Source organism: Amblyomma mixtum, chromosome 4, assembly GCF_055824585.1.
Source record: "Amblyomma mixtum isolate Tamu chromosome 4, ASM5582458v1, whole genome shotgun sequence".
Classification (NCBI taxonomy): domain Eukaryota; kingdom Metazoa; phylum Arthropoda; class Arachnida; order Ixodida; family Ixodidae; genus Amblyomma; species Amblyomma mixtum.
The window spans coordinates 20483513-20498274 of record NC_143015.1 but is presented as its reverse complement, the minus strand read 5'-3'; the positions used below and the strand labels follow the sequence as shown (position 1 = coordinate 20498274).

General features: G+C 46.8%; 1 protein-coding gene across 1 annotated transcript in view; it reads right to left on the bottom strand.

Annotated features, from left to right (window-relative positions):
- LOC149345829 (uncharacterized) overlaps positions 1–14762 on the bottom strand; it is a 214213-nt gene that overhangs the window by 198652 nt on the left and 799 nt on the right. The window lies entirely within an intron of this gene.

The window sequence follows — 14762 nt, the reverse complement described above, 5'->3', positions numbered from 1 at the left end:
GCTCTGAGGGACGCCGTAGTGGAGGACTCCGGACATTTCGACCACCTGAGGTTCATTAATGTGCACTGACATCGCACTGTACACGGGCCTCCATTGAAATCCGGCCGCTGCGGCGGGGATCGAACACGCGTCTTTCGGGTCAGCAGCCGAGTGCCATAGCCACCGCAAAGGGGCTTGAGCGGAGCCGTCGCAAAATTGTGCGAGGTCGATGTCGCCGAGAAGTGCGTCGGAGAGCGATACGGAGAAAAGTAGCGAGAGCGTCTTTTCGCGTTCAGTAGCAACAAACATCCATTAGTGCACCTCATCATCATAATTTATTTAACCTTAAGGTCCCTTGGCTTAGTGCATTACATAAGGGGGGGGGGGGGGGAGGAGCAATCGTTACACAATACAGTGGTCGGTAGCATCAAGAAGAAATACAAAATGTTCATGGTCAACATTAGCACTATCAAAAGAATCAATAGTATTAACATAAGAAAGACACAGCAGCTCAAGAACAGCTTGGAGAGAGATCAGAAGCACATGTGCACACATCAAAAACACGACAAAATAGCTCAGCCCTTGAAATGTCCTCCTGATAACTGCCTGAATTTAATGGGCTCTATTTCAGTAACTATTAAATCGTGTAGGTCATTCCACAGTGTAATGGAACTAGGTAAAAAAGATTCATTAAATGAGTGTGCGGAGCCGTGTATGCGCTGCAAACTTAAAGAGTTAAAAAGTCGACGTGAGATGCGAAGCGGCGGGTGAATACAGAGTGAAGCGGATTAGTGCCATTAGCATGCGTCATCGACGGCGCTGAGAACTTCGGGAAGCCTCCCCAGGACTCAGACAACGAAGCGAAGGTCTTTACGATTTCCTCACGTCGTGCGTACTCTACCGCATTTCCTCGCGACGATGCTTCGAATCCGCGCTCGACTCGTCTCCGACTTGGGCCGCTGCTCCGTATGTGTCGGTCGGTATTTAGTGCACCCAGCTTCCGTTGGCTTAACAGTGCTCATTCCGACTTGTTTTTTTTTTCTCCGTGTCGGAAACATGGGAAAATATGCGAGCATATACTACATAGTGTAGTTTAGACACCCCGTAATATTTGATTTCAACGCCAGGAGTGATTTTTAGCTTGTTTTTCTGCATAAAAACTTGGATGACATTGTGCTACTAATGATACACTCTTTCCTGCATTTTTCTTAATATCGCAGTTCGCGTTATGTTTAACCTTTAAGAACTGTTGTCAAAAAGAGGAAACGAGTGGCCAGGGTCACTTTTTTGTGGTGAAAATCCTGCATCTGCCATTTGAAACAATTGCACGGCAAGACGGGACGTTTTTGTTCACTGCCAGTAAAAAGGTATCTGGCAACAATCTTAGAGCTCTCAGCTTCCGTGTTAACCTCTTCATTGTTCAGTCGCGTCGTTTCAGAGCAAGGTTCAAAAAATGCCTCTCTAGCGCTGAAGCCACCCAGGATGTCAGCATTAGATACTAGCACAACATTCAATGGAGGAAGTGTATCTAGAGCTATGGTACTCTGGCCCTTGGGGCTAAACTGTAAAAGTAACACTCTCCGCTGGGTGAGAAAAGTAGACCGGGACAAGTTTCTTTTTTGACCGAACAACACATCATCACAAAACAAGTCTAAAAATCTAAACAACTTGTTAATGACCGCAAAGATAAGTTGAACGATGACTACGGAGGTTTTGTCTGAGGAATAGATTGCTTTGCAAAGGTTGGCTATGAGAGAAACTTCGCAGTGAAGTTACTTTCCTTTTGAGCCACAATTATCTGAAAACATTTGTTGCTACAGCGGTGCTATTATCTAAAAAATGGGACTTTATATGATAACGTGACAATATACACAACAGGAATTAGTCATGCAGTGTTAAGTTTCTTGATTTTACAGAGATAAACGAAACTCCGAGTCTGTAGCTGTCGTTAACAAGTAAGAAGCTATGCAAAAAATAATCAAGCACGAATTGTAGCACACTCGTATTGGACAGAATAACACTAGCGTCGTGACCTTAAACAGAACGCTGAATTGGTAGCGTTCCTGCGTATTCACTACAAAATCAAATTGGTTGCAATCATATCGCTAACAACCGCTACGCTTGCCTAAAATCATACAACTTCGCATCACAAAGGCATGTTCATGTCAGAAAAATACGCGAAATTTTCGGGCGAAAAAAAGAATTATAGTCGTATTTCTTTCCGCGCAGCATTAATGAATGACAAACACTGCCTGAGGCCACAGTGTCGACAAATGACGAGGAATTCCTGCGTGTGCTTAGAAGGCATCTTCGTGAGAGCGCGTACGCGAAGACTGTGACCATGTGTTGCGTTCCGAAGTGCATTTTTGTGCGTTTTTTTTTCTCGTTTGCAACAACTGGCTCTCTCGCCTTGACGCTTCAATCTGTAGTACTAGTTATGAGTTGTAAAGATTTTGTTCATGGTGTTCGGATGTGGGTTTATGAGGTTTAACGTTCCAAAGTGACTGGGGCTGTCAGGGACGCCGCAGTGGAGGACACCAGATAATTTCGACCACCCGAGGTAACGTGCACTCACAATGCATATTACACAGGCCTCTAGTGTTTCACCTCCATTAAAATGGGAGCGCCACACCAAAATGGAACCACACCATCACTAACGTTGACGAAAAAAGAAATGGGTTATCTGGACAAGCAATGACGACAGAAGTGACAAAATGACGATTCCGTGGCTTTCTTTGTATTTTTAGACGATACTTTCTGTATTTATTGCAAGCAAAGGAGTAAATTCCTCAGTTATCAGTCAGTGCTGTGTCTGTGTGTTTCTCGACTTTGTCCTGTCCCTGCGCACTGTTTTAAGTAGAAGAGGACACCACATGCGCTAGGTGACTTGTCGTCACTTCAGATAACGCCGGCTGGATACATGCATCTCGCCGCTCCAAACACCGATGGGGAGCTTATTTGTTGTATGCCGCACCATATCGTCCACCACATCACCTTGCGGCCGCGCAGCACCTGTCTCTTCACTGAAGACCGTACACAATATCCTGACGGACGAGAAATATAGCGTGACCCAAGCTGAAATTCAAGTAGCTGCAAAACTCTGTTTTTACAACCTTCAGAGCTTCGTTGGAAGCAAGTAAAGCCCTTGCCTTCAACTTGCATACAAAAACCATTACCTCGCACAGAATAACAGCGTATGGGAGACACCATTGGCGTGCTGCTGTTGCAGAGTAAGTTTCCAAGTCGATGCGCATCGCACACCGTTACCGAACGACTAATGCCGAGCTTAGAGGATTTTGGATATCGTCCATCCTGGCACGATGAAAAAATCTGAAATGTTGGTCATGCCATTCCCGCGTGTGAGTATTTTATTTATTTATTTATTTACTTGTTTGTTTATTCATTCTGTTAGCCCTTTTTGGGCCGATACAGGGTGGCACTCGAATAACATTTGTTTTCCGCACGACGTCATGGCAACATGAACTTAGGTGCACACTACACAGCAGACCCCTATCAATGCCCAGTGATATGTACTGAATCCTCCATGGCATAGAACTGTGTAGAAAGTAACTTGGTTTGGTTTATGGGGTTTAACGTCCCAAAGCGACTAAGGCTATGAGAGACGCCGTAGTGGAGGGCTCCGGAAATTTCGACCACCTGGGGTTCTTTAACGTGCACTGACATCGCACAGTACACGGGCCTCTAGAATTTCTCCTCCAAAGAAATTCAACCGCCGTGGCCGGGATCGAACCCGCGCCTTTCGGGTCAGCAGCCGAGCACCATAACCACTGAGCCACCGCGGCGGCACTGTTGAGTGTAACTACAAATGTGTGTGCTGTTTTCTTAATTTTTTTCGTAATGTTGTCGAAACTGTATGCGGAGGGAGGGCCTCGTCAGCTCTAGTAGCCTTTAGCTCTCCCTTCGCTTTTTCCTTGTGTTGGAAAGAAACCAATAAACAAGCAAACAAACAAACAAGCAAGCACACTCAAGTACACTTTCGAGTACACTCTTGTGTTTCTTGTGTTCGTATGTACACTGCGTGTCACATGGGCTGAAACAAGTTGCAGGTAGATACGACATTGACGTCGTCCTTGCTGGGCCCAGAAAACTTAGCACAGCGTGCACACCGATTAGTAAGAGGCAAGAAGGCAAAAGGGGTGCTTGCCAGGTGCGTCATTTGTCACCGTCGGTACCCTGCGAATTGGGGGTGGTGTAACAGGTCCCCTTTTAATGCGGTGCCATGTACAGTGGCCAAACTGGCAGGTGTGTCAACAAGCATGAGAACAAAAGAAAAAATGATCCTCTTCACCACACAGGCGCCCACTGCAGGAACTGCCAATGCAAGCATGCGAAAGATCACGCAGGAAGGAAAGCAAAAGGTGACCCCCTTGCACAGTCTACTTTTCGATGCAAGGAGTGCAGATGCGTTCCTGATTACAAGAATACGCACTTCCTCTACCGACACAGCGATTAACTAACACGCGAGGTAATGGAGGCCTTCTATATTGAATTGAGTTATCTGACATCCCACATGCCTTCCAGATAACTTCTTTTGTCTTGATAAGTGTATTAATGTTTGTATATATACGCCTTTCGTTCGTCAATAAAAACCAGCTGATAGTCAGCCGCTTTTATATGTCACTCTTTCGTCTTTCGTCTTTCCCGTTCTTGCTGCGCTGTGAACAAAATCATGAATACTTACCAACTCGCCTAAATTTCTGCCTCGCTGATCGTCATAGAAAACTAAGACTCATGAAAACAAGGAGGCGACGAAGCTATTTTGAAGCGAAAAGCTTCACTACGCTAGTCAACGCCGCGCTTCGAGCGAGCCGGCGTATGTCAGAGCACAAGTGACGTCACGCACGGCGCAGGCTACTGCGCATGTGCGCCGCCGCTTCTCCTCCTCGCCACCGTTTGACCCTTCGCCGCTGCCGTGCGCATTTTAAAGGAGGGGTATATAAGGCGCGCTTGCCCATAGAACAGGCGCACGCTGCCGCGCGCTATGCGTCATCGTTTGGCGTTCGCCGCAAGCGCGTGTTTATCGCGAATCACCGCAGTTTTTCGCTTCGAGATATCCAGGCTTAATCCTAGCTTAGCCACAGTCATTTTTTTAAACCTGCATTCGAATCAGCTGCGGTTGAGCTGCGGTTCACATGTCCCCTACACCGCCATTCGCGATTGACTCGGGTGCAGCCCTGGTGTAACCCTAGTTTAAGGAACCACGGCACCAGCCGTCAAGGAAGTGCAAGAAGGCTGAGCACGTGCAGGTGTATTTAAATATTGACGGTAAATTGACGTAAATATTGACGGTAAATTGAGAGAGGTTTTCACTGTTGTCGAAGGCATCGGCGTATTTTGTGAGTAAATGGCGCGGAAATCTACACGACAGCAGGTAGCTCCCTGATTTGTGTTGTAGCTTCCATGCTGTCACAGGGCCTTCCTGTGCGGCCGAATACTCAAAAAACACTGTTTTTTTTAGGCGGTGCTACAACAGTGTGTGCGCAATTGGCAAACGGCGGGCAGGGCGAATGAGAGAGCGTTTAGCCACAATGTATGGGAATACTTTTGCATACTGCGATAAGGATGCGGCCAGATGCTGGAGATCTCCGCTGCCGGACCATTCTGCTGCGGCTACAGGGACGCTGAAGCAAGTGCTAAGCAGCGCAGAAGCCGTCTGGAGCTGCCGAAGGACCTTTTTTTTTTCAATCACTGCTTATAAAGAGCTAAATGAGCGAGGCGGGTTCTCGGCGGAGATTTGTGAACGCCCTCCCCGATGCGCCTTGTAAAATATGCAGAGGACTTGAATCACGCCGAAAGTTCTTCGAACATCTCTAGAGAGTCTGAATAGCCTCGCGAATTCGAAACTGAAATATTTTGCAACTTCGCTTTCATAGCACTTCGGATTTCGACTTCGGACTGTCCGAACCAAGAGAGTAGCAGGGAAAGATAGCACAGTGTCGGTTTCCTCATAACTGTCGAAGAGAACTCTACAACAAGGAGTGTAATAAGGAAGTAATTACTCATTGACGTCCATCCAAGCACAGCCATACGGCTACAATGGCTTTCCTTCGTAGCTGTGTGGCTGCGCTTGGGTGGACGTCAATGAGTAATTACTCCCTTATTACAAATCTACTCCACCTTGGGGAATTCCCCTAAACATTTGGTCAACACTGTTTCCACTTCGAGTTATTGACCAATTCGCTCTCGCCCTACCATAAGCTTGCCGTCTCGGTTAGCTCAGTTGGTAGAGCGACTGCTCCGGGGAAGCAGTGGTCCCGGGTTCGAACCCCGGACAAGGACGAATTTTTATTTAAGTACGAAGTTTCTGAGAAAGCTCTATAGCTTTCCTTTGTAGCCGTAAGGCAGCACTTGGGTGGACGTCAATGAGTAATTAATCCCTTATTACAAATCTACTCCACCTTGGGGGATTCCCCTAAACATTTGGTCTACAACAAGGAGTGATGTCATCGTCGTCCGTTGCTGACTCAAGACTCGTTACACACGAAAACGACCACGCAGAAAAAATGCACGCGAGGACTGAACACCTCCGTGGCGAGGAAAGGACAAGTCTTGTGCCTGCACGCGCTTGTATACGCCACGTGGCTGCAAATCGAGTCTCTGAGCTTTACTGTGGTGGTGTCCTGGTCAGAAGTACAGATGCAATGTTTAATTAGTTTGCAAATCACTACGCCTCTTTTTGCGGCCACTGCAAGCACGTTTGATGATGGTTATGTTACGCTCTGACTGTATATTATATTACTCCGCTTTCTGAAGATGAGTGCGCGGCAATAAGCGGTCCTTCAGACTTGTGTTAATTGGAAGATGCAAATTGATCGATTAGCACTTTCGAAAACCACAGGACATGGCGGCCTCTTAATGGAATCTCGTAAGAGCTTTAAATCTGTTGTGTCTCCTGTCCTCATCCAAATTTTTGGAGACCAATATTTATATGGGATTTTTGCCGCTGTCATTTCCCAAAAGCCATATTGTCTACATACCAAAAACTGGTGATAAGGAAAAACAACGATTTGTAGACGGCTACAGCCCGATAACGCTTTCTAGTGTTGGTTATAAGATTTTCGCTAAGGTACCCGCCGCGGTGGCTCAGTGGTTAAGGCGGTCGTCAACTGAGACGGAGTACCCGGGCTCGACCCCGACCGCGGCGGCCGCGTTTCGATGAAGGCGGAACGGAAAAGACGCCCTTGTGCTGTGCGGTGTCAGTGCACGTTAAGATTCCCAGGTGGTCGAAATTATTCCGTAGAAGACCACTACGGCACCTCTTTTTTCTTCCACTACCACATTCCTCCCTTCCCTTACGGCGCGGTTCAGGTGTGCACCGATATATGTGAGAGAAATACTGCGCCATTTCCTTCCCTAAAAACCAATTTACTTATCGTTAAAGTACTCTAAAATCGGCTACAGCTTGCAATGTCTACTTTTATTGGACCTCATCAAAGATGTGGCTTGAGGGGACATGAATCGACAACTTGCGCGCACACTGTTGAGTATTACAGTGACAGTCATGAACAACTACCACTGCTGAAGATTGACATGACAACGACTTTAGACGGCAACACGGGCGCCCACACGGACAGCGACACAAGCGCCCGTGTTGTGCTCTTTCTTGTGTTCTGTCCCCGTTGTGCTAAAAATCATTTATTACGTCTGAAAACCAACTAGCTCAGCAGTTAACCCTCTTAATGACGTTAGACCCAGTGTACCATTCATTTCCTTGTTCTGTTTTAAATCCCGCTAATATTGGCTGAATTCTTTTTGATAAATCACTGACAAAGAGTCAGGCTATCTCTGGGCGCCGTCTCCGAACTCACACATTCCCGAACCCGGTTATGTTTAGCCTTTGTTATCTGGGACAATATTCAAACGAGTGAAAGCTATGTAACGACAAAGCGGATCTCAATCATATTATTTGGAAATACCCTCTTGCCCCCCTGGAGCGGAAAAAGAAAGTCATTTGGCCAATGGGGGACTCTCCTATTCAGCTCCGATGCGGAGACTCAAACAAAGGTCGTCCAACATGCCGTAGACGCCGCCAGGAGCCGAGATCTTATGGCTGTCGTTTTGGCGAGGGGACTAATTAAAGCCCCTTAAACTGTTGGAAATCAAAAGTTTTGAATACAAATCAACATCTGGGATACCCCTCTGCCACAAAAACTGTTCCACGCGCTTGACTGCAAATGGATGTCTCTCGCAACCAGTCTGCATTAAGTCCTCTGTGAAACATGGTTGCCCACTGTCCCCACTCCTGTTCGCACTAGGAGCCACTTTGCATAAGTGTTATAAACCGTAGAGCCATGAGTGGTTTCCTTATTATGGGTCACGGACTGAAGGTATTAGCTTATGCAGATGAATTCGCGTTTTCCTGTGCTGGTAAGCCAAGCATCGATGAGGTTATTCGTTTAATAGAGGACTTTGGTTCAATGTCGGGAGCTCACACTATTCGTGCTAAGAGTTGGGGTATCAGCACCTCCTGAATATGCTGGTAGGCACTAAACACGTAAGGCACTGAACACGTAATACTCCAAGTACCTTGGCGTCCATCGGAATGCCTACAAGCGTAGTGCACATTATTGGAAAGACTATGCGACAAATCTGAAGCGCGATGCTGAGATTTTTGTCCCTCATGGTCTCTCGATTTTTGGCAAGGCGACCGCATGTATTCTGTTGCTAGCCACTAAAATGTATTACGTAATCCAGATTATTCATCGCACAAAACTCCATATCAAGCGTTTTGACAGGGTTTTCGCCACTTTTGTGTGGTGTTCGTCTTTTGAATCAATGAGGCACGATAACCTTTCCCGGCCTGTAAGCGCTAGCGACCAGAGTTTCGTCCCCCTGTGCTTCCCGCAGTGTTTAGTGTTTATGCTTCTCCGTGACACTTGACTTACATTAGTGCGTGCATTCCTGCAAGTTAATTTAGTTCATGTTTTACCGAGCCTCAAGTATCTTTTAAGAGCACTTGCTGCTGGGCTACTTGGTTTTGGTTCATATTTGAATAGGTTTTAGGCGCAAAAAACAGACGAGACACATAGGAAGGTAACAGGACGAAGCGCCTTCGTCCTGCTACCCTCCTATGTGTCTCGTCTGTTTTTTGCGCCTAAAAGCTACTCAAGTATCTTGTAAAGTTTCTGATCGACCGTGTTTGTGAGGCTTCATGCACGAGATGTATTCGGCTGCTCGTTGCCCGATTGTTCTCTTCTCCCCTGAGTTACTGTTTTCATGGAGCGGCAATGTGAACCTGTTGTTTCTACAAGAAGCATCTTCAGTAGAATGGTTGTTCATCTAAAGGAATTGTATGCCCAGACTGATTTTGAACCAGAGTGGAAACCACTCCTCGCGCTATGCTCTTCATTGCCACACACGCACGTACTCACGCACGCGCACGCACGCACGCACGTACACACACACACACACACACACACACACACACACACACACACACACACACACACACACACACACACACACACGCGCACGCACGCACGCACACACACACACACACACGCACGCACGCACGCACGCACACACACATACACACACACACACACGTATATACATCCGTTCTGTACATAACCACGTAGAATAAATACCATGAAATAAAAAAAAAGTTTTCTCGCAGTGGTAGTGTCCCCGTCTCGCACGACCCAGACCGGGTTCGATTCCCCCAAGACCCCACTTTTCTTTGCTTATTTTGTGTTATGACATACTTTGCGGTTAGGTTCTGCAGACAGATGACCTTGAACTGAACCATCTATTGCGTTCGCATTAATAAACTACCCTGCTTTCCTTCGTACACGCTAGAGTTGCAGGTTTTCTTTTTCTTCATGCGGTTCCAATAATACAAAGAACGAAAGTTTTCTGGCGTCCTTCGCTTCCGTACATACATTCTAGGCAACTGTCCGTATTTTTTTAACCATCCCGTGTATTAGGCGATAAAGTTTACAATCCCTGCTAACTCACATCACTTTGCGTATGTCTCACCATGACCCGATTTGCCGTATAGCCGTGAACCTTAACCGACCATTATTACTACTACTACTACTTCCTTTGGGCCCATAGAGTTTCTTACTATTACCTCGAGGGAAAGCTGGCGGCGCTGCACTTCAGCCACCACGGACGCTCAAAGCATCATGGGGCGGTGAGCTACTTGTTGCGGCACAGTCGTAGTTTTTTGGGAACATGAAGTGGCACTACTAAGACGTTTCATTCCGAAAACGCTATTCGTGTGTGCGCAGACGACTTTCGCGCGAACGCAGTGGGCAAAACCCATAGCAGTGAAAACGCGACGACACACGACGCCAATAAAAGGTTTCACTTTTCCGAAATGCCATTAAAAAACCTCTTATAGTAATTAAGCAACAGCATCTTTTTTGAAAACATATTTACTTTTAAAAGTGCGCCTGCTATTTACGAAATATTAGTTTTTATAGTGTTCACTACTTGGCCAATAGGAGAGCGAGCCGTCTCTTATTTTGGGCAAACTTTGCACTTAAATGCTTTTCTGCTCGTTTGTTGCAGTCATTAGACAAGATATTGAATGTTAGGACGTTTGTAGTTATCAAAAAGCTTAATTTTTCTATTATTTTTTGGCCAAAAGTTGCAGTTCCGCAACAAGTAGCTCACCGCCCCATGATGCTTTGAGCGCCCACGGTGGCTGAGGTGGCCTCGAGGGGTCACCATGCAAACTCCCATAGACGGGCTGCCAGCTTTCCCTCTAGGTAATAGTAAGAAACTCTATGTTTGGGCCAATGCATTCATAGCTCATCGCCGTAGGGCTGACACAACTAAGTACAGGGTCATCCACTCGTAGCTTGAACACGCGAGCAGCATGGATGGGATTTTCAGAGCGGCAGTATGTCCGTTGCGTGCGCGCACCAAAGCGAAGTGGCAGAGGCACAAGTCCCTCTACGCCTGTGCCACTGTCCTTCGATGCGCGGCCGTGTGCGGCGCACTGGCCGTCTAAAAACGCAGCCATACCTCTCGCGTGTTTAGGCTAGGAGTCGACCATCCTCTGCCTATGGTGTGGTTGCACAACTAATTACGACTACACTGAGCTCATTAGACGTGCTCTCAAAAGAATGTTACGCGAATATACAGGGAGGACGAAGTTTCCTCGCACTGGTAATCGATGTTGTATACGGTCCGCTCTTGTCACTTCTGCCTCAGTAAGAGCTGCAAAGCAACTGAATGGCACTGCTGAATGTAAGTAGCCCGCCTGCAGAGGCCTCCGCAGTGAAAATATTAGCGAGAGAGAAAGGAAGTTGCAAAAAACGTGGCGACTTCGCTGCACTCGTCATGACTGGTACAATTTTTCAAGTGTAAGGTGTACAACGCAATGGAAACCGTCAGGCGCCCATCTACTGCAGGTCAAAGTTCTCCACTCATTCCTGCCCTGCGCAAGCCGCAGCCACCGTGTTCCAGGTAGATCTACTCTCCTCTTTTACCTCCTCTACCTCCTACTCGCCATGTCTTGCCCTGGCTTTTATCCGGTCACCTTGTTATTTGCTTGGAATGCGCCATTTAAGGTCAATAGCCCGCTAGTCCCACACTTTGCGTATTGTGTGCGAAACCCATTTGTGCTTGCATTTCATTAGCTTTAGCCCAGAAATTTCCGCATGCTCTCTCTCTGCTGCCTAGTGCGCTAAAGATGTCCCCGGGCTGCTGCCTATGGTTTGTCAATGGGTATGATCCACAGAGACGCACCGACTTTGTGGCCGCATGAGCTACAGCAAACATCGCAACGGGCCCACGGTCACGTGCCTGGTGCTGGTCACGTCTCAGCTGTGAGCCTGCCGGGGAGGGATCCGTACACTGCCTTTCGGTGTAATTACTTGAAACGCCGCCTACTCTCTCATTTACGCAAAGTACACTCTACATGAACACGATGCACTACAAATAAAAAAAAACTGCAGAAGAGAGGAGGAAGATTCCCAATAGGCTGCCAAAAAGATTGACGGCGACAAATTACTGCTAATTGTGAGGTGGCAAATTAGAGCTTTCATTACGCTAGGTTGGCTCTATTTAGTAGTTATAAATTATGCACGAAAACCTACAAAGATAAGCCTTGTTCATAAACCAGCTTTTAAAAGAAGCTCTTGAGAAAGTGGCAGTACACGTGAACTACGTAAGTAGAAGCAAATGAACTAAAGATCATGGAGACACATAGCGCGCACGGCAACAGACCATCAAAACAGGCAGAGAGAAAAAAAAAGTGATGAACAATCAAGAAAATGGCCCATGCCAGGATAAGCGACCATCGGCAATTAAACCATACACCTCTGTGAGCTTGTAAAAACATGCCTTATGCATCGACGTGCGGTGGCCACAAGCTAAAATTAGCTTCAAAATAAAGAAAACTTGCCAATTCTACGGACCTTTAAGATCTGTCACCAGCACCAACAGCAGCAGCAGGAATAAAAAATAGCATTTCGTAAAACTTTCTGTATTTGCGGTAAGAGAAAAGTGCGGCAATCGCTGAATGAAGTAAAGACCGTCCCTTTAACTCTAGTCAAGGAGTACCCGATGCTTGCTGAAAGATAAAATCCAGAAATGAGTGGGGAGACTACTGCGAGGAGGATCATTTTTGGTTTGTATACTGGGAAAAAAGTAAATCGATCTCAAGGAAGGTCATTAACGTGGCAGTTTGGACACGTTGGTAGTGCATGACAGCATTGAACAGCGCACAATGAACGAGGACACAAGTCCTTTCTTACCTTGTGTGCTCGTTCATTGTACGCTGTTGAATCCCGTCATGCCTGTCTCCAGCAAGGAGAGACCCTCAAATCCCCTCCATCGGAAAGGACTTATCGCAAGAATAAGAATGATCAGGAAGGCTTCCTTCGGGTTTATCGCGCAGAATTTAAACAGCACCCTGCAAATAACCTTACAAACAGTGCGCAGGGTTTGTATTGTGCCGAAATATGAAGGAGAAAGGAGGAAGCTGGAAGCGCACAGCTTGCAGCCTGCTGAGCAGAGAAAATGGTACAGGCGGAAAAGGAGCGCCTAATGATATCCGACCAGAAAGACTAAGTGGAAGAAGGTAACTTGGGCCGCGGTACATGTGGTGTCTGTTAGGGCAACGAAGTTGGCTGCGAGGCGTCATTTACAATGGAAAGGAAGCGTTGCAAGATATAGCGATGTGAGGAATACATTTACACGCTTTTAAAGATCACCTGTTCTGGAGCTGAAGCTCTGATGTTATCTGTCCAGCCCGCCAGTGCTTTACGATGCAGGCATGCTATCCGCAAGTAGAACCATGTGCCATGTATCATCTGTAGGCGCAGATAACATTTCATGGTCCCAAAAGGTGGGTCTAGAGTGCAATCGATGTGGGCAGCATTCGTCCCCACTACTTAGGAGTCCATTACTTGCGCCATTCAATGGCTTGGGATCCTTCCTGGTGTCTGAAAAGTGAACGCATCTAATGTGTCGAAGGGTGGGTTGTGATCGGAGTCTCCAGGTGCCCAAATTCTGGCTTCTTGCTCGTGCAAACAGCAAGCAGAAAATTTAAAAAAGACCACCCCAAAACCTAGGCAAAATTTCGCGCTGATGAAAATCTCGGACATCAGACAGATACGCTACTGCAACATTTCAGTTACTGCACGTATAAGCACGAAGGTCTGCAGCCCGGCAGCAGGGCGTCGCACAATTGTGTCAAAGTCTTGAAGAAAACGACGCTTAAGCCTGATGATTGTTGGGAATTGAAGTAATTATGATAGAGCGTCGGGCTAGTTACACGGCGTTTCAAGGCGTACTCGTCGCTCATCCTCTTTCTTACCTTTCATTATGCAAACATTTCAGCCGCACTTTATGCCATAGCGCGTTTGTTGGCGCTGTTTTTCTCCACTAATACTGCACAGCTTGTCCGAGCGCAAAACGTGCCCGTTAAATCAGGACGCGTTCTTGCTTCAGAACAGCCACCTCATTCGTCGTTTCCTTTATGAGCCCCTAGGAAGGATTTCTCTGCAACAGCATTTACTTTCCATCCTTCATGTCGGAACTCAGTGCGTGAACAGATCGGTTTACGTTCGCACACGAACAGACATTTTAGTTCAGTGGCGCTCCAATACTCACTCGGAAACCTTACTCACGAGAACGCGTTGCAAGAAACGCCGCGTATCCCTCATTAATGAGTATATAGGAATGACACCGCATGCTCCGTCTCCCACAATGATGTAGCTTAGTGTGTGAGCCATGACGCAAAACAAAGGGGGCCGCGGGACCGTGCCTTCAATAGAGTGGCACAGCATTGCAACAGAAACCTCCTCTTTATTTTTGTAGCAGCCAACCGCTTTCGGCAGCGCAGGAGTCGCAGCGAGACTCGGTGGCTCGCGCCATCTACACAGGTCATGTGCGAATCAGTATGTTGTTCTTAGTCCACTACTCCCGCCCCGACATTCCTGTAAAGCGTGCTTTGCCAGCAAAAGCGCCTTATACGTGGAGAAAGCAGCTTCCGAGAAATGTGTATATAGAGCTGTGTATACTTGTTACATTAGGCATTGCCATGTTTACAGTAATACCAACAAAATTAAGCTAGCGTTTAAATGAAAACTCTAAAGCTGTAAATGATAGCGCATTGCTTGCTTTTCTCTATAGCGCATCTGCTTAATTTAACAGAGAAATTAAGAAGCCGACGTTTGCTGTATAGCTTTCCTGTTGAATCCGACGTTTGAGAAAGGAAGCTAATTGATACTTTTCTTTTTTCTGAAGCGACGCCGCCGATGTCACGCAAGATTGTACTCAAGTGCTGTCTTTGAATACAATAC